Source organism: Rhinichthys klamathensis, unplaced genomic scaffold (assembly GCF_029890125.1).
Source record: "Rhinichthys klamathensis goyatoka isolate OS25496 unplaced genomic scaffold, OSU_Roscu_1.1 h1tg000810l_1, whole genome shotgun sequence".
NCBI lineage: Eukaryota > Metazoa > Chordata > Actinopteri > Cypriniformes > Leuciscidae > Rhinichthys > Rhinichthys klamathensis.
In genome coordinates, this window is record NW_026607198.1 from 126950 (window position 1) to 146978 (window position 20029).

At 36.8% G+C, this 20029-nt stretch overlaps 1 long non-coding RNA gene across 1 annotated transcript; it reads right to left on the minus strand.

Annotated features, from left to right (window-relative positions):
* Positions 1–18506: 18506 nt before the first annotated feature.
* On the minus strand, positions 18507–19006 carry LOC130078069 (uncharacterized). Its single transcript, XR_008805875.1, has 2 exons — positions 18826–19006; positions 18507–18721 (listed from the first exon to the last, which is right to left on the minus strand). It is a non-coding gene; the product is annotated as an uncharacterized LOC130078069 (long non-coding RNA).
* Positions 19007–20029: the final 1023 nt, after the last annotated feature.

Below are 20029 nucleotides of genomic sequence, written 5' to 3' on the forward strand. Positions count from 1 at the left end.
AATTATGCGCACGCAGAAAAAACATGGGTCTCGGAGACCCCAAAATATAGTAGTTTTCATAGTAGCAGGATCGGATTATATATATATATATATAGAGAGAGAGAGTTCTATAATCAGAACTCATTATATTATTAAAGAGTCATAAAGGGAACTGTATTTCTAACCTAACAACATTTGAACCAGTCACCTTGCAAACCTCAAAATAACTGTCGTTCAAGTTAGCCAGTGTAATCTGTGGGCTGTTTGTTTGAGAATGAATTAATATATTACAATCCTTGATTAATTTGTAAAGAAACAAATCATGAGGCTACGGTAGTTTATTAAAATATCAACCCGCAGGAACACTACACTGTGTTTTCAAAGTTCACAGCAGAGACCGGAGCAGTTCATGCAAATGACTGCGGGATAATTTCCTGGTCACATTCATTACGACTAAAGGCGCCTTTACTGTATTAGAATGACAGTTTATCCAACTGAGAGATAGAGCATAGCCAGGTATTTGTGTTTTTACACATGACAAACAAACAAATGAAGCCCACACAAATCTGTTGACAATATTTGCACTGACGTTATTATTCAGATAAATGTAAATTATTAAACTGAATAGCATATTTATATTTAGTTTGGCTTATTTATAGTGTAAAGACAATCAATTCACATTTGAATTAGATATATTAAAAGTAATCTGAAGGAAATCATTTTTTTTTATAGAAATAAATTATACAGCTGTATGCAATTTAAAGGAAAACAAATGAGTGAAAACTCATGATTTGGTGGTGTATTACTTCTACATTACCAGAAAATGTTTAACTAACTGGAAGTCATTTTGAATGACATTTTTACTATATTGTCCAAATCCTAGAAACTACAATCTGAAACCATGGGAATCTTTCTATTACCTGAACAAGATTTGAACAACTCATGCATGTTTGCTTTCCCTCGTCTCCTTTCAATTTTCATTTCATTCAACGTAATTCTTACCCTAATTTAAACAATTACACATCCATGGCAATAAATCCACCCTGCAATTTGCCCCTCAAACTTTTATGTGAAACCCTTTGTTTAAGCTCACACCCAAACCAGCATATTCAGTCTAAATCAAAGTCATGTTCAAGCTTGCATCACATAAAAGTTCACCTTTTGTAACTTTTTAATAAACCTTTAGAACTTGGTGCAGAGAAATCCCACATGCTAAATAGTTTCAAAAGTCAAGCCACAGCCTAAGAGGGATCAAACCTGTTTGGTAGTTAAAAAACGGAAAAACAAAAATCACATTTAAGATGTATTATATTATATTGTGTAACATTATATTATATTGTATTATATTATACTATACAATTAAATTAAAAGTTGACTTAAATCAATTTAAAACTTGGCATAAAGCAATGCTGCAACATAAATGTGCCCCCAAAATGAAATATAGATGCAAAGATAAATATTGTTTTACCATTGTTAAAATATTGTTTATAATATGCAATATAACTACAATGTGTAAAAGCATGCAAAACTTAATGCAAAACAACGGAACACAAAGAAAGCAAAGTTGCATAGCAAGTCTTACCTAAAGTGGCTGAGTTCACCGTTATGACAAAAGCCAGAGAGTGATGCTCGTTTTGATGGGCGGCTGTCAGATTGTCAGATTGCTGAAATGTTCTCTGTTCTAATGTTCTAATGGAGGCCTGGTTAATTTCCGCTGTGGGTCTGAGCTCATCTTATGGTAAAGAGAGAGAGAGGGTAGGTGGAACAAAATCTGGAGGTTTTTGGGAACACGTAGGCGAAGAGTGAAAGTCTCATGGCACTTTCCAGATGACACCTCTCACGTGCGGAAAGCGATTTTACCATTTCGGACAAGACAATGTGCCATTAGGGATTATTTATAGAAGGTTTCTATGTTCTCAAGCGCTAAGACTTAATATAGTCCAATGTAGTAAACATTTAAGGCACAGCAACAAAACTTTCCCCATTCGCATTGCTTAGAAACAGTGATTGAAAATAAATAAATAAAAAACTTTTGTAAATAAAAAGGAAACCATTTTGGACAAGATAACAAGACAGCAGGTCTTCAACGTTCCATCATTTTGCATCAACATAAACACACCAATGGAATTTACAAATTGAACTAAATTCCGTTCCATATTTCTGTTCCATACACTGAGCCATTTGACTACAAACACAAGCGTCTCAACAGAACGCAGTCAGTGAGCTGCACTCGAAGAGTCAAAGCGTGAAGATGATTTTGATGGACAGCCGCAATGATCGAACGCATTTATCAGCGCGGGCTTCTTTGGCCTGCTCTGTTTGATTTCATTGATGTTGTGGCAAGCACTGAAAAACTCTCTAAACAAGCTATTGTTGTCTCTCTCTCATCAAACCCCGGCTCAATAGGACACATGAAACAATGCAGACCCGAACAGAAGAGGTCAAAGTTTGACTAACAGAAAGAATAGACTTTTGTTCAGGCTCCTGTCCTAGCTAAACTCTCTACCCTATGGGAAATAATGTCACGAGGTTGTCCGTCCATCAATAATGCAAAGGATTCAGCAGAAGATCTCAGGACAACTTTTCAAACGGTTCCTGAATTTATACTTCACAACTTCAGTCTGCATCGCGTGACTGGCAGCCTTTGGCTCAACGCTGACAAACGTGGCATCGGCAGAAGTTACATTTAATGGAATCCTCCAGCTGAAAATATGAGAGATGACAAAGAAATACAATGGTAAGTGTATATTTAGAGCTTTATAAAGACAAAACAGTTGTGTCAGCCCCGATATAAAAAAAAATGTATATATTGGCCAGGCCAATTAATTGGAAAAGGACAATATTTGGCCACTAATATCTAACAATGTTCATTTGGACAATTCAACTTCCGACTCATTTAATGAATCACAAGTAAAATAAGTGTTTGTATTCTTGTCTTTTCAACTTTTCCCATCAAAATTGTGTTACAATAACAACCATACTGCGATCTAGGTATCCGTCACTGGAAAACCCCTATCAGTCAACCACTAAGAGGGCTCAAAAAAGCATTGCATTTTCAATGTGCTTGCCATCCAAAGTCCTGCAATGTAAATTTCAGCCTTGACAGTCAGATAAGAACACAACAGAGTTGGTATAAATCAGCTTGTGAAGTGATCCGGGCTCAAGACTTTGCGGAGACCGGATGTATAGACCCGCTGACAGCTAAAGAGAACCACCACTGGTTTCCTGACCTCTCAAACTGAGTACAAATATACAAAGAGATGGATAAGAATGGAGGTGAAACAGAGAGGGACGCAAAGAAGGAAAATAAGGCATAGCGTAAACATAAGATGGATAGAAATGAGGGGAAAAGCAAAAGGTCAGAGACTCCCTGCTGACAAGCAGCATTGTGCGCAGTCAGCCACTGTGAAGCCAAACACTCGCGACCACTTCGCCAACTTCCCCTTTAATGATCTGTCGACTTGCCCGTTCCAATGGAGGTGCACAACTCAGGTGCTGGATGTTCTTGTTGGGATACACACGGGATAGGCTGTCTGCACTGGCACGCCAGGCTTATTTAGCCTTGCACACACACACAACTTGGACAATAAATGTCTACTTAGAACTCATTATCAAAGTTTTACACCTATTCAGCGATTGCGCCACAGTCGGTCTGCCCTGAGGAGCTTTGCTTTCTGGTTATTCCGGAAGGCTGATATTCTTCAACATAGAGATCAACAGAAAATCTGTCAAACCTGTCGGCTACCTGAATAGCAACTCTTAGCAGGTGCCAATACAATAAAAAACAAAGAACATGTTCAGATGATGATTAATATCCACTGAAAGCATGCTATACAGTCGTCTTTATCTACTGATGTACAGTGATAGACTGATATATTGGTCAGGCCAATTATGCAAATGCAAAATGAAACATATATATATATATATATAAAATATTTTGTAAATATATATCATATATATATATAAAATATTTTGTATATATATATATATATATATATATATATATATATATATATATATATATATATATATAGTGTAAGATATGTGGTTGTTGTTTAAGTTAATATTTTTTGTGCATCTTATTTGCTGTTATTAAACTGTATCATGTATAATAACATCTGCCTACTGCTATTTCGATATCGACATCTGCCACTGAAAGGCCCATCGGTCAACAACTAATAATGTGAGCTGCAAATTTCTTTTATTTCCTTCATTAGGGGCTAAAAAGCACCTACAAGTGCTTGGTTAATTGTTTATGCACTTTTAAGCACATTAATCCCTATTAATCACTATTCACAGGTCACTTTCATATTTCAATCCAAAACAAAACCATTTAAGAAGAGTAAAACACAACAAAAAAAAAGTTAGTGTGAGCTCATCTCAAAATGAGATAAACTATAAACATAATTGGGAACATGTGCATAGGAAATGCATTCAAAACCCATTAAATTTCCTCTTAAACCATAGGCGTAAAAGTTCATGTCAAATTGAGCAGGAACTGCAATGAAACAAAACAACTAAGAACTGCTTCTTAACATACAATAATTTGCTGTAATGCCCTTAAGATTAAATATATTTTCAGCTCACATTAAAAGGATTGTTCAGCCAAAAATGAAAATTCTGTCATCATTTATTCACCCTCAAGTTGTTCCAAACCTCTATGAGTCTCTTTCTTCCGTTGAACACAAAAGAAGATATTTTGAAGAATGTTGATAACCAGACAAGCCATTGAATCCCATAACATTTTCCACAGCATCAAAATATCTTCTTTTGTGTTCAACAGAAGAAAAAAAACTTCGGATCTTTGGAACAACTTATTATTTTGAATAAATTACTTCTGGGTGGACTATCCCTTTAACAATTAACTGAGTACGCACTGAAAGCAGGTTGTCATTTCCCATCCAACCGTATACACAAACATGCTGTCCTGACACACACCACAGGTCAGTTTCAGGTGGAGAAACGAGTTCGTTTGATGCAGAAAAAATATTTAAAGTGAGATTTGTTTACTCTGCGGGTTCTGGGACATTTTGACCTGACGGATGCGTAAAACTATCGCCAAGGTAATTCAAGTAGATGGTAGCGTCAAAATTCTCTTCCAAATGACCTACTTCTGTTGGTTTTTGTATACCTCACTACAAACAGACTAAAACGTGTCAAACACTCGTGCGTAAAGTTTCAAACAAAGCGCCATTTGCCCCACTTACCAACTCCGAAAGAACTGTGCGCTGCGCGTTGCGCTCCCCAAACTTTATTCCTCCAGTCTTTCCGTAGTCTCTGGGCCCGCAGAATCGATAACGCCGCATGCAAAATGTGGTTTCCCCTCGTGTCAATGAATAATACGCCTCTGTCTATCAACGGCTCACAGCAAAACCTGAGACTCCAAGCGTACAGCTGATGAATACGTCGCACTCTCTCCGATCCAGCCTCCCTTCACTCCACACTGACTTTCTGGTGTTCAGTTTCCAACATTCTCGGTCCTGCTGCCTGTCATTCACCTCCCTCTTAAAGGGAAAGCTCTTCTCTCTGGGTTTCCCTTGGTAGAAGGAAAAATGCTGGATTCCTTGAAGGGGGAAAGGGAGATGCTCAGTCCATGAGTACCTGCTGGTTCAAGTTCAGCTTTAATGTGATTGTATCCTTTGCAAACATATCTTAAATGCACACAATAACGAAAAAATTCCCGAAATGCACACAATAACGAAAAAAAAAATCCATTTTGGGGGGGAAAAAACATGAAAACATGCTTTTTTTAATGAAAATTTTAATTTCAGTCAAAACCACAATATGGCTTTGGTGCTTTTTTTGTGGGTCAGTTTTCAAGCCAGAGTAACTCTCGTTTTGATGGTTTGCAATGACATGAGAATGAGTAATTGGACATTTTTTGGAGTGAATCGACCCTTTAAATGCTAAATGTATTGATTTATGTTGAGTGTCATCTAAAGAATTGAGGGGAAAACATTTTATTAGTCCAAATATTGAATTCTGAAAAAAAAAACTTTAATTAATATTATGTGGATTTAAAAAAATATATAAATTTATTTCTTAAAACAAGTGTGAAATGTATTATTATGACACAAAACCATAATACGGATGTACATGATCTGGAACTTTAGTGCTTTTTTTTTAAAGCCAAAAGTAACTAGTTTTGATGATTTGCAACGACATGAGAATGAGTAATTGGTCATTTTTGGGGTGAATCAACACTTTTAATGCAAAATGTATTGATGTATGTTGTGTGTCATCAAAAGAATTGAGGGGAAAACATTTCATTAGTCCAAATATTTAATTCCGAAATTCAAAAAAAAAAAAAAAACTTTAAAATTATGTGGATTTAAAAAAATATATACATTTATTTTTTAAAACAAGTGTGTATTATGACACAAAACCATAATACGGATCGATGTACATGATCTGGAACTTTAGTGCTCTTTTTTTAAGCCAAAAGTAACTAGTTGTGATGATTTGCAACGACATGAGAATGAGTAATTGGTCATTTTTGGGGTGAATCGACATTTTTAATGCAAAATGTATTGATGTATGTTGTGTGTCATCTAAAGAATTGAGGGAAAAACATTTAATTTGTTCAAATAATTATTTCCGAAATTCCAAAAAAGCTTTAATGTTGTGTGGGAAATAATGTACAATTTGTATTTATTTATTTCTTAAAACAAGTGTGAAATGTATTATGACAGAAAAATAGTGGTGTGCCATATCCATGCTTGCCAAAGCTGTAAATCCTGACACGTAATACTTAAACATTTTGAGCAAACCCTCAATTAAGACCTTTCCAACAGCAGCGTCATTGTAGTGAAGTTCTCAGTAACGAGGGGCTCCATCACAGTCACCCCACTTGTGACATTTGCACGGGGGCCCGTTAGCCAATCTGAGTTCTTCAAAGCGCTCCAGACCTGCGTTTTTATGTCTCTTTCTGTCTCTTTTTCCCCCCAGCGCACGCACAACTAGCCATCGCAGCGCAGGGGTGAGAGCGCAAAGCCGATGTGCCATTTCTAATCCCCTCTGTTCCTGCCTTTGTGTAGTGGCCCAGCAGGAAGTAGGAGCTGGGCAGACAACAATTAACAAAAGAGCTGTGAAGAATACAATTAGCCATCAATAGGAAACCACAGGCCTTTGTGCCTGTTTCCATGGAGATGCTTGACTACCACTATTCCAGGATTACAGAACCTTACCCCCCCCCCCCCCCCCCCTCCACAACACCACCACTTCTTCAGTGTTTTTTTCCACTCCGTCTTTCTTTAACCCTCTCCATCCTTCCTTTCTTCCTCTGCCTTTTATATCCACCTCTCTTTCTTTATTTCCATGTCACTCTCTAGTCACTAAGTAACTCTGGGGGCTTTAGACGAACGCTCGCACCTTTGTTCTGCTCGGAGCTTTTCAGGTTTTCTACCTTTGTGTCCCCCGCTGGGCTGAGGTGAAGGTGGCGACTTTTTTTTTATATTACTCTCTCCCATTTTCTTCATTTGTCCAAAGGATTACCCAGAATGAAGCTTTGTACGGGGTTGAGAAAGACCTGAGCTGATGAACGCCGCCTCAGTGTTCTAGCCCTTGTGAAAAGGGTTCATGAAAAAGAAGTCTTTATTGTCCATCTGGGCACTGTACGTTTCAGCATGGACCCCGCACCCTTTGTCCTGGAGTCCATAGTGTTTATTAGTGATTCATGCTGTTGTTTATCAAAGATAAAGAGTTTTTTGTTCTAAAAACTTGTTACAAAGATTCCATTTTCGGTGTGGGAACGGTAGGATTCCAAAAACGTTCCTGAAATGTTCTTCTAGCGTTCCATTTATGAATCAGAACAAATTTCTGCTAAATCGTTCAAAAACATTCTATTTATTGGTCAGCATTTAAATTGAACCCAACTGTTTGTTTTAAAACAGTTTACAAAGAAATTCATTCTGCTGGAGTTTTATGCATAAGGCCCCTAATGTTTAAAACGTTCAAGCAATGTTGCGCTAAGAACGTGAGACTTTTTATTAAAAGATCATAAAGATTTTTCACAATCTCTGTAAAAGTGATCAGTTGACTTAACTTTAAAAAAAAGTGAATAAACTCGTTGTCTTAAAATTAAGTAAATAAATTCATGCGTAATTAAAAAAATTAAGTGAGGAAGTTTATTTACTTAATTTTAAGGCAACAGGTTTGGGATCATCAACTGATCACTTTTTACAGTGAATATTCTTTTAAGAACGTTTGTTTCAAACAGTAGCAAAACCTTTAGGACAGAAATAAATAGGCTACTCTAGAAAAATGCTTGAATGGAAAACTTGAGTTTAATGACACTATATAGATCATACTCGACTACAAAATGATGGCGTTCAGGGACAGGCATTAAGGTGGTTTATATCGCACCTATCAGACCATTACCAGTTTGTAAACGGGGAAAAATGTAAGATACCGTCAGTAAATTATGGAGTGCCACAAGGATCCGTGTTAGGCCCTCTGTTATTTTCAATATATATGCTGCCACTTGTAAATATTATAAGAAAACATAGAATTAGTTGTCACTGTTATGCCGACTCATCGTAAAGATCATAAAGATTTTCCATAATTATTCTTTTAAGAACGTTTGTTTCTAACCTTTAGGACAGAAAAAACTACTCTAAGAAAGTATTTAACGTAAAACTCTTATTTAATGACATAAAAATGTAGTATCTCTATCGCCCATGATGTTTATTTCAGCCACAGTAACGTGACAATGTTAAAGGGGAAGTGAGTCATTTCTGCACCATTAGCATCCCCAAATAAAATATAAGATGTAGTAATATAAAAAATAAATAGAATAATTGTTTCTAGACAGGTTTCCCATACAGACTGGGATGCTCAAACAAACACAGCAATGTTTCAGTGTTTTTTTAAGGAATCAACCTATGAATGGTTTACTTGTGTACTCGCACAGAGTATGTTTCTGGACGTTGTTGGAACGCTCCCTATGAGCTCCCAATGTCAGGACAGGCCTTTGTGCATCAAAAGACTGGCGAACCCAAACACTCTTGCAAGCATTTCTGCAAAACCGTGGCATTTACAAATGCAAATGACTCCATAGAATGAAGACGTTAATTCAGTCTTTTGGAACACGACCAAACGTTCTTTAGACCCCTTGTCTTCATTATAACACAGCCTGCCTGTCAGGCCTGTAAGAATCACTTGGTATTCTCCGCGCTACACACTATGGCAATTAGGCAATCATTGTGACTAATAAGAATAATCTCACATGGTGGTTGCAAAAATGGCATACATTATAAAAAGAACTTTGGGAGCGGATATGCCTGTTTTCTGTCTTCCTGTTTGCTTGTGCGTTGCTGTGCTGTTTTACCCCCCCAACTCGCCTATTGAAGATCTTTATCTTTATCAACACATGCAAGTGTGTCTCATTTAAAGCATTATTAAAAATGTGATTCATTTTCTTTGTTTTCCCACTGAACAGACCCGATTATATATGTAGAGATTTTGTTTAAGATACAAACATGTTTTTTTTTTTGTTATTGCTTGTTTTTAATACATGTGAATGATTAACGGATTAGAAGATGCTGATTTCGGCAGTACAACTGTTTTACCACAGTATTTCAGTGATGTTATCAGGTAAGCGTTGGGAACATTCAGAATGCATATTTTGCTAATGTAAAAAAAAATGCTTTGTTAAACATATCGAATTGATTAATTTAGGTTCCCAATGAGTGATTTACTTTTGAACCTTTGATATTTTATGGATTATCTAGGCCACCAAACCAATCGTGCTTGTTCAATGTGGCGGGAGTGTGGAATTGTGGGAGAACGACATAAACCACCATGAAAGGATTATTTTCCTTTGCAACTGCTACCTGTGCCGTTTACTCTCCAACTAAAATGGCATTTTTGTCTATGTATGCACTTCGCAAAAACCAATGTGTCCTCATAAAAAAAGTGCACAAAATGTTGATGGGGAAATAATACTGAGCCAGATAGTCACTCAAACCGCATGGGAGGGAACCAGGGTGATATAGAACAGCAAACATGACAGATACTCGTCTAAAAACACATATGCGATAAGGTCAGGCGTATTATTTCTGAGAATTATCGGAAAGCCGCAACCCGTTCCGATATCTTTTTCGTTGATATCAGGCAACAAACGTGTTTGTTTGTGTGAAATAGGCTGCAAAACATTCATTTTGGACCGCAAACGCTCTGTGAAATCACAAGAATCAGGTCTGCACAACCTAATTGAGGTAAAAGAAATAGCAAAAAAGCAGCAGGTGGTTTGAGAACCAAAATATTTGAGTGGCAAGTTAGGCCTTGTTTATTTTCAGGCCAATTACCAGCTTTTTGTGCAACTTGGCTTTCATCAAATATCTCGCACCTGAACAAAATGGGCTGAGAGGCACCAAACAAGTTTATCTGATGGTGCTTTCAGCTTTTCGGCATTTCGATGTGCCAGAATTCTCTCTCCAAACCGGAGGATACGGGCGCAGGGCATTAACCTCGTCTGTTTCATGTCTGCTTGTTTGGATCTCACATTGTACAATGAAAAACTCTACAGAAATGAGCATCACAGCCCTACTAGAAGCAAAATACACAATTAATTCCAAAAAGGAGTACAGTATGTATGACAGAAAAGATATTGCACATGTAAATATCGCCATCTCCTCGACCCATAATGCAAACAAGCTGCAGAGGCTGTTGGCAAAATACTTTGCATTTAAAATGACATTATAATAGTTCATGTAGGCCTACCAGTGAGAATTCTGTTATTATTTATTCACCCTCATGCTGTTACAAAGCTGTATATTGTAATGTTTTTCTGTGAGATTTAAAATAAAACTATATATATATATATAGTAATTTTTGGAGCTTTACAGACATTTACATGAATGCATTTGGAAGACACTTTTATCGAAAGCAGCTGACATTACATTCAAGGATTTTTGTTTTTTCCAGTTCATGCATTCCCTGGGGATTAAACCCAGAACCTTGTCGTCTTTAGCGCCATGCTTTACTATTTGAGCTAATGTGAGCTAAAAACAATCTTTTAAACTGGTGTGCTTAAGTCTGGCAATCAATTATATCAAACATGCTATGGTGCTTAAAATTGTATGTTGTGCAAATCAATATGGTTTCAAAAGATTTGAGATGTAGTGCACAAGTCATATAGACTGTTTTAATGCTGTTTTATAGTGTTTTTATTGTCATTTTTAGAGCTTGACATATATTCGCGTTTATGCATTTCGTAGATGCACTATCCAAATCAAATGACAATGCATTCAAGCATTTCTTTTTCAGTGCACGCACTTCCAAGGAATCAAACCCATGGCTTTGGCATTTGCTCTACCGTTTGAGCTATATGAGTGGGCAGATAATGAGCTGAAACCAATCTTTTAAATTGGCATGCTTGTATCCGGAATCAGTGATAAACTATGGTGCTTCAAACTTTTCTACTTACAATTGGGCTTCAGAAGATGTGAGATGTAGCGCACAAGTTGCATGGACTGTTTTTGCACAACTTTTATAATGTATTTTGATATTTTTGGAACTTGACAGACATGCTTTAATCCCCCAAAAAAACTTAAGTATTTATTTTTTCAGTGCATGCATTCCCTGGGAATTGAACCCATGAACCATGAGATTCTTTCAAAAGTCTTTGCTTGTGTGTCATACAAAAAAAAAGACATTGGTTTGGAACAATATTGCATTTTAAACCACAATGCAAGCCTATCAAGACCATAGGTGTGTTCCACTCGACTGTAAGTGGACTGCTAAGTGGACTTCACAGGGTTTTTCACAATCTTAAATGAGATTCCAATCTGAAGGGAGCGAACATTTTCATTTCGAAGGGCGCTGCGAATGGCATAGGGGATAAGGGAACCTCGATACATCACTTCACAGGAAGTGGAACTGTCATTGCAGCCTACATAATGTGTTTTGTATATGTATTTTAAATTTTAAAGTAAATTATGATGTCTATTTATGTTATATCATAATCTGCGTGACCCCGTCGTTGCTTTTCTTTGATGGCGTTCGAAATGTCAGTTCACTTCAACGTATATCCCATGTTCAGGGAGTAGGGAGCAGTGAACACTGCATAGGGAACCTGTAAATTGGGCACCTCATGATGCCCACCAGGCCTGCAAACTGCACTAGTGGCAAGCACACACACACACACACACATGCAGTGCATGTCAAATTGGCGTTGCATTCAAGTCTGCCAAGAGATTCCAGCTCTGGCTATTTCCAATTTGCCGTGGTAAACCCAGGTGACAAGGCACAAGTTATGCCCCACTCCCCCCTTTTCTCCGTTCAGAGGCCTGTCTGCTCCAAAACCACCCACATTTCTACTTTAGCGCTTGTGCAAAAAAAAAAAACAGTAGCGAGAATAAAGGGCCGGCTCACGGCAGGGGCTGAAGGGAATATTGGCAGTGCCGCACACAAAGGCGGCCCTGAAAATAGCCCCCTAGCACAATGAAACCTGCCACTCTGTCTATGAGATAATGTCTAATTGAAAACAGTGCCGCCATTGTGCCGCTGTCACCGGCCTATTGTCCAAAGCCTACCCCCCCTCCTTCTCCGCACACACTTTTTTTTCCATTGACGCGGCGCGATTGTTCCCTGCCATTGTGGCACCCGCACCCCTCACTCTCTCTCTCTGTATTGTTATAATTTCATTACTCGTTTGTTTTTTGTTCCACATCTCCTTTTGCTCCCCTGCAGGTCTTTTGTTCGGTACATTTAGGCACTTCATATTGAATTGCCAACACACTGTGTATGTGTGTGTGTGTGTGTGTGTGTGTGTGTGTGCGTGCGTGCAAAAGTCTTTGATAAAAAAAAAAAAACTGCCATGAAAGGTGGAAAGTGACCAATTTTAGCAAACATAAGTGAGAAGTTTAGAGAGTGAGAGCTAGCTGTTTACTACAGAAAGAGCAGCAACAAATTATATTCCAAAAATGCACTAAATTACATAAGTGTCACTTTGTACTCTGTTTGTTTAGGGTCATTTTAAAACTGGTGCCTGTCGGGTCCCTCATTAACATATGTGCGAATGATGACTTTGACAATGGCTAGCTGATGCCAAGTTTCACTATGTGTCATAGAAGGCATCATCAAAAAATCCTTTTTTCCCTCCCTTTTGTTTGTTTTGCATTTCTTTTCCTAATAAGGATTTGAACTCAAAAGGAATCTACAGAAATACAAGCATCATGTCCCAAACATATAGGCCTATATATTTTTTATTTTTTATTTTTTTTACTTATGAAACACACCTTGCATTTTGATGACCTTGAGCTCAGTTAATAATGTTTCATTAAAATTTAAAGTAAGATGGCATAATTATATCCAAATATATTTCAAATTTCATTATTTTAGATTGAGATAAAAATGTAATTGAAAACATTATGTATCTCAGAATGTTTAAAAATCATCTTTTCACAATGGAAAATAACCTTTTTCTTTGAATCACATTACTGCAAAGAACATGCTATTTTATTTCATGTTATCTGTTTTGACATTTGTTTAACTGCTAAAAAGATTACATAGAAAAGTTCACTGCAAACTTCACCCATTCACCAGCAGTCCCTTGATGCCCTCTTACATCACTGATGATGATGATACATCAAAATGTCCAAAGCTTGTTCATTATTTATTTGCACAAAGCCTAGCCTGATTTGGACCCTTTTTCTCTTACACTCAGAGTCTGGACCTTTGCCCAATGGTTCCATGTTCATTTCAGCCAAAGTGAGTCACAATGAAAAATGCTACAAATGTTTCCTTGGGTGAAAATGAGAAACAAAAGCCCTTATCGGACTTGCATATTATTGTATGTGTTAATAGGAGAAAACTGGAGGTATTATGCATTACGACCAGACTGTTAAAACAAGATAAGCAACATGTTCACAGGTCACTGCCTGTGCGCTCAGAGAATGCTTTGGTGGAGTGTCACCTTCGTGTAAACAGCATTTGCAGCGGGGTTTTTTTTTTTGTTGCCCATATAACGAGGAAGGTTTTTTTTTTTTTTTTTTTTTCTGAAGGTTATACTTCAACAACCTACAAGTCTTTGATAAATAGGATTATGAAATATGTTTTAAAATAATATATGAAGTTATTAAAAATAAATTGTTCTAATTTTCAACAAATGTTTTGATTAATTTAAAGTAATAAAATATATCTTTACTTGGTATGAAGTAAAAAAAAAAATCTAATATTTTTAAGAGACTTACTGACCGTGACACATATTTCTGGGGGTTTACATTATATAATACATATTAATAAAAGTATTATTATTTATATTTTTTTGTCTTTTATATCTTGTCTTTATTTTGTCAAGTTCTTTAGTTCACTTAATTATTTCAATAACTGATCTCCGGCCTTATCAAATCATTACCTTGAAACGGAAACAGGTTTTTCAGAAATATAAGTGCCATTTCTCATACATATTTTTTGTTTTTGTTTTAATTACAAAAGATTAATTTACAGAGAATCCACTTTCTCAGGTTTACGATTCTTGTTTGAGCTATTTGAGTCTTTACATGAAGTATTTTCATCCTCGGTTCAGAACAATGAAAACAAACAGGCCATCACTCTTTCTAGACAGAGAGGATGGCAGTCAGATAAATTACCCAAAGTCTTTTTAAAATCACTTTTTAATGTGAAAGCATCTCCTGTTTGGATACGCACGCAGACACTATCCTTACAGTGAACAAAAACAACATCAGTGCACGAACATGTGAGTGAACCAGACATCAGGGATTGATGGCGATGGATGTTGAGGGCAATGAAAGCATACAGACTGAACCTGTCTGGACGGAGCCGAGGTAGGAGACAGGTCAGATCGGGGGAAGGGAGAACAAAGGACACGCTCACAACAATCACTCCCGCAGGAACAGGAAGGCCCCTCGGGAGCTCCCGGATGGCAATCTGACCTGGGCAGTGTTTCCGACGGCTAAACCCAGCAAGGGTCGACCCGCCTGCAAAGCCTTTGCTTGGTTTCCCATAGCCGGATGGTCACGGCAGAAACGGACTGTCTTATTTGGTTTTTTGCCTGGGGTGAGAGGAAAGGAAGTTCTGGTTTTTACTGTAGGATGGGATTTGCATAATATAAGGAAACTGTGTGTCATTAAGTGTTGAAGTGTGCTTGGAAGAGTATGACCGGAAAACCACAGTGGGCACATCATCTCTAGAGATCAAGAAATTGACGAAAAGGAAAAATAATTGTATGTGTCACTCTGGAAATCTAGCACATTGGATTGGGGGATACAGTATTCTTTGCCACGCTGGCCTTTTTGTGTACTGCACTATTTTAGATATTGTTATATATTTTTTAATACTTGAGTTTGAATTAGATTATATATATATATATATATATATATATATATATATATATATATATATATATATATTCAATTTTAATTTAAGTTGAAGTTTTAGTCATTTTGACTATTAAATATATATATATATATATATATATATATTTTTTTTTATATTTAATTCTTAATCATTTTAGTACGTCAAGTTAAACTAAAAGAAATAAAGTTTGCCATGGTAACAAGCTTTAAAAATATCTGTTTAAATTTTTTCATATACACCAAAAATTCACAAACTGTGCACACTATACACACACTATAATGCAGATGAATTAAGACTAGGCCTATGCAATTCCAATCAAGAACAAAAAGTAGGGTTGTATTTATATCCATTGGGATTTGATTGGATTGTGAAAAGGCCTAAGACATCCGCTGAAAAGGAAAGTCATTCAATAAAAACAAGTTATTATTTTGATGAGCAAAATCAAGTTTTTTCCCTGTTGCACCATATATAGACTGTGCACCAATGAATCGTTTGCAATAAGACCATGAGTGTGTAATAAAGGGTTAATTCACCCAAAAATGAAACTTCTGTCATCGTTTAGGCCTATTCACCCTCATGTCTTCCAAACCTGAAATTGTGTCTCATCAGTAAATTTGGACTAAACCGCTCACTTCATATGGATTAGTTTTATGATCTCTTTATGAACTTTTCAAAGTGGCAGTTGCATAGCTGTCAATGGAAGGACATAAAAAAGATCTTAATTTGTGTTCCGAAGATGAACGAAAGTCTTGCAGGTTTGGAACAACATGAGGGTGAATAGGCCTAAATGATGACAGAATTTTCATTTTTTTTTTGCTGAACTAACACTTTAAGATTTTGCACAGTTTGGGGAATTCTGGACACTTTCAATTTCATATGAAAAAGAAAGCAAATAAATACCTCAACTCGCGCAATAGGCTTTATGCACAGCTTCACTACTTCCTGAATTTTAGCCAGCTCCTTTGTTTCCTGTCTGCCATTATTGGACAAACTGATCAATCCAGGTGTGCCTGGCCTCAGTAACAATAATCAGGCACACCTGGATTAATCAGTTTGTCCAATAATGGCAGACAGGAAACAAAGGAGCTGGCTAAAGTTCAGGAAGTAGTGCAGCTGTGCATAAAGCCAATTGTGAGCATGTAGGGCTATACCTTTAAAAGCCCCCAGCGAAGATGCACCTATTCACAAGGGGGGATTGACTTTATGCAACATTACTGTGGTTGAACCCACAGTGAACGACTAAAAGCGTGTGGTCGCAGTTATGAAGTGAGCTTAAACTCTCTGGAGTCAGCAACTGACTTCCTCCCGATGAGCTTCACGGCTGCATCTGGTTCTCCGGCTCTGAGACACGCAAAGCTCTTACTCGTGATTTAGATACCGCTTCCTCCACAGGTTTGGCAGAGAGTCCCTATCTATAGTGCTCACCAACCACTGCCTCAGATTTCAAAGTACAGCTCTCCTGCTCTCTGACAGACCTATCTGAGCACTGCTGACTTGATGCTGTTTTCATATTTCCAGATTTTTATCAAACTTCCCCTTAAGGAAGAAAACCGTTATTGAAATCTAAAGCTGTAAGCTTAAAATTAGCTATTGTATTTTTCGAGGGAGGCAAACACAAAACGGGGGATTTGAAACTATAGTCTACTGCAACACAACAGCGTTTAGATAAAGAACTATGCAAATGTATAATTTATCGCTTGAACAATCATTACGGATTAAACATGGCTTTGCTGCACATATCATAGCCTTCTACTTTATAACTGCAACTGTGTTGTAATTGTTTTAAACATTGCTGTTTTTATTTGATTTATTTTTTATAGTCTAGTTGTTTAGAACCTTGAAAAGCAATATAGTGAGGAATATTGTATTAAATAATTTGTTTAGCCACAAATAAAAGGACCAACAAATATCAAACTTCTCAGCAAGTTATCTTTGGAACGTATTAGGGCCACAGAATTAAAACTTTTTTTTTTTTTTTTACAAAAGGTAACTGCGAGGCTTTATCTCACAATTCAGATTTTTTTTTTGCACTTCATATCTTACAAAAAGACAGAATTGCGAGATAAAAAGTGTCAATTAGCCTACAGGCTACCTTTTTTATTTGTTACGCAGTGGCGGAAACAAGCTATAGGCCTACAGCTTTTCTATAGGCTATCTTACTCTAATAAATCACCTGCTGTGTACTTTTAACAGCTAGCTGTTTTGGTTAAAAGCCTCTGTTAACCCATTTAATCCCACAAGTAACATTTGTGACCAAAATGAACTTTTAAATTTGAAAGGTCAGGTATTGCAGCTTGTATCATTGGCAGTGTGAGTAAAATGCACTTAGGGCCTACAATACTGTGCTCACTTCGACATTTGAACATAAACACTAAGCACATCTAAAGTAATCTACTAATAAAAAGCAAAAAAAAAAAAAAAAAAAGTACAACAAAAATTCTTCATTTTTAAAAAGGTGTATAAAAGGGCACAAGTAATTAAAAATCAGTCCAGACTGAGACAAACGTGATGTACTGCCCTCTAGTGGTTACATGGTAAACTGCAGACAGGAGTCAAATGGGACTTTGCACTTCTTTAAAAGCAACAAATATTACTTCCAACAACTATTAAAATTGATGTGTTTTTAAATAATATAAGTAACATAGAACCATGTCCATGAGCAGTCCTGCTTGAGTCCAGAAAAACACTACAGTTCAAAGGTCTGGGGTCAGATGTTGAAAAAAATAAGAAATTAATCCTTTTTTTTCCAGCAAGCGTGCATTAAACTGAACAAAAGTGACGTTTGTTACAAAACTTTTCTATTTAAAATAAATGCTGTTGTTTTGAACTTTATTCATCAAATCTTGAAATCCACAAATATATTAGGCACAACTTTTCAACAAACTTTGATAACCAAAAATGTTTATTGAGCAGCAAATCAGCATATTTTAATGATTTCTGAAAGGATAATGTGACTGAAGACTGGAGTAATGATGCGATTGATCACTATTGATCAAATCAATACAGCCTTGGTGAGCATAAGAGACTTTAAAAATATAATTCTTACCGACCCCAAACTTTTGAAAGGAATACATTTCAACCTGATGAACATATGCTAATGGTGAAAAGAGCATATTATACGAATTTTCAGAGAGAAACTTGACTTTATATGGTAGACCAAACCTCAATATTATAAATATATTTTAATAAAAAAAAATAGTCTGAAATAGAGAAAAGAAAAGGTTTATTTTGGGAAAATTAGAAAAACAAATGTTTCCACAATTGTAAGCATGGGTCAACAATACAAATATTGACAAATGAAAACAAAGTAAAACCAACAATCTAACAGCAAACAAGTGATATCCAGATGAACTCCTAACAGAAGATCAAATGGCCACACTCTGCAGCAATGTGATGTTGTCTCCTTTCAACATAACGCGTCCTATTGGAGAAAAAAAAATATTTTTTTCAAATCTTATCTTGCTTCAAGCGAACTTTATTTCTCTGAAAAGCACAACTCGCCACAGTCACACAATTCACACTTACCCAGGGGTTTCCTGTTCTTGGTCTTCATGTGGACCTCCTCTGCATCATCCAAAACCAAGTTCATGTACTCATCGAATCCCTTGAAACATAAAAGAAAACATCTAAGAGTTTTTATTTACATCGACTATACCTGCAAGATAGTGTTTCACAAGTTCATCTGTAACAGATTAAAATGAGCTGAGTGGAGAGAATGAGATGTGTTAAAAGGATAGTTCACCCTTTTATCATTCCAAACCTGTAAGACTTTCGTTCATCTTCGGAACACAAATAAAGATATTTTTGATGAAATCCGAGAGCTTTCTGTCCCTCCATTGACATCTGGATAGAGTGGTTTAATCCAAATTTTCTGAAGAGACTCAATTGTTTTATATGACAACCAGATTGAATTTAGGCTTTTATTCACATATAAACATTCATAAAGTCCCACATCACTTGTGGTAAACGGAAGCTCAAGCATGTTCACTATATTATCGTTTGCGATATAATTCTCCTCACGATAAGCGTTAGTATTCCAGCGATAATAACGATAAAGCCTAGTTGATGACGGGACTCATTCGCAGCTCACGTGAAAGGTGAGGAGGAGTTTATCACTAAACGAGGAACTACCTCTACAATCTGGAACTGGTACACTACACACGGATATATTTTCACTCACCCGTCTCACTGAACACTGACTGAGCGCTTGAGAGTTCGCTCTCCGTCAAGCGATCGATAAAGCCCAATATTTCAGTTCATCTCAATGACACAATGCACAGTGTATTTGAAGCACAGTAAACACTAGTGTGAGGCGCCCGACTCGCTGTCGCTTTACTGTGAGGCGTTTCTCACACACTCAAAGAGAGAGAGTCTTACATACCAAGCAGAATTGACGTGCTACATGTAAACGATATTATTTGTTGTAGTGTTGTCACGATACCAAAATTATTGTTTCGATACCAAGTCACTCTACAGATAAAGCGTTGTTGAAAATCCGGTTCGCGTACCTCGAAGTGATAAAATAAAATTCTGTATCAAATTTATAGGCAAGACAAGTAGTTTGTTTAGGCATGGTTTGTTGGGATATTACAAACCTGCGCACACATATTCAAACGAATATAACTATAGAATCAATTTTTAATGCGCATGTGAATGCCATCAGGTCACAGGTTCGCGTTTAAAGTCTGTTTAGAGAGAACGCCGTCGTCTTAGTGGCCCCTAATGCAAT